The sequence below is a fragment of the Octopus bimaculoides genome, chromosome 4 (assembly GCF_001194135.2).
Source record: "Octopus bimaculoides isolate UCB-OBI-ISO-001 chromosome 4, ASM119413v2, whole genome shotgun sequence".
NCBI classification, from domain to species: domain Eukaryota; kingdom Metazoa; phylum Mollusca; class Cephalopoda; order Octopoda; family Octopodidae; genus Octopus; species Octopus bimaculoides.
The window spans coordinates 54,220,359-54,221,488 of record NC_068984.1 but is presented as its reverse complement, the minus strand read 5'-3'; the positions used below and the strand labels follow the sequence as shown (position 1 = coordinate 54,221,488).

General features: G+C 37.0%; 1 protein-coding gene across 1 annotated transcript in view; it reads right to left on the bottom strand.

The window, feature by feature from the left end:
* The window catches only part of LOC106879538 (electroneutral sodium bicarbonate exchanger 1), a 161,385-nt gene that overhangs the window by 122,238 nt on the left and 38,017 nt on the right, over positions 1 to 1,130 (bottom strand). The window lies entirely within an intron of this gene.

Here is a 1,130-nt window from a genome sequence, read left to right as displayed (position 1 = left end):
CTCATTCTTGGATATACTAATTTAAAAAATTAACCTAAAAATAGAAACAGACATATTCTACAAAACCACAGACACCAAACGATATCTACTATTTAATTCATGCCACTCAAGACACACCAAAACAAATATCCCCTTAAACCTTGCAAGAAGGATATGCACAATAGTGTCAGAAAAAATACCAGAGAGCTTAGATTGCAAGAACTCAAAAACACTCCAGTTCAACTCAAAGAGGATGGAATCAGACGTGCAACACAAATCGACATAGAAGCCTTAAGAAAAGTTCAACACAGTAACACACCTTCCCCGAAAATACTGCTGTACATATCTACATACAACCCCAGAAACAAAGAAGCCTCCACCAACATCACGCAAAATTTACCAATGCTACATAAGGGCCCCAAATTAAAAGAAATTTTACACACACATAAGATCATTAAAAGCCGCAAACAACCGAAATCACTAAAAAAGATCCTCACAAGACAAAATTATTTTCTAAAATAACGAACGCAAAAGTGAAGAAATGTCGCCGCCCAAATTGCACAACATGCTCACACCTACTAGAAGGATCAGAATTCCTTTTCAAAGAGGGATAAAAATTCAAAATTAAATCTGACTTTACTTGTACCTCAGAAAACCTGATTTATATTATAAGATGCTCGGGCTGCCACTAAAAGTATATAGAGTTCACGGGATTATCGCTCAGACGCAGATGAACTCTGTACCGACAGCAGATTGCATTCTCAGAATACAGAATAATACCCTTTAGTGAACACATTGAGAAATGCGCAAAGCAATTGCTATCACAATTTGTAATCTTTCCATTTTATCAATGTGCCATTGAAACAGAGGGTGCTTTCGATGTGAGCAATGAAGTCATATGATTGAGCAGGCATATGCGATCTTATTGGACTATTCCTACTCGATACGTTGGGCAAGATTTTTCCTGACATATACTTCACAATTTACAAAGATGATGCCCTAGCTTTAACCGCAAATACCAATGGACCAGCACAGGATCGGTTTAGGAAGGATATTATCCATTTGATGAAAACTTTCGGCCTTAGCATAACTACAGATACCAACCTGACGGTTGTCAATTTCCTAGATGTATCCTTAGATCTAAATAAGAA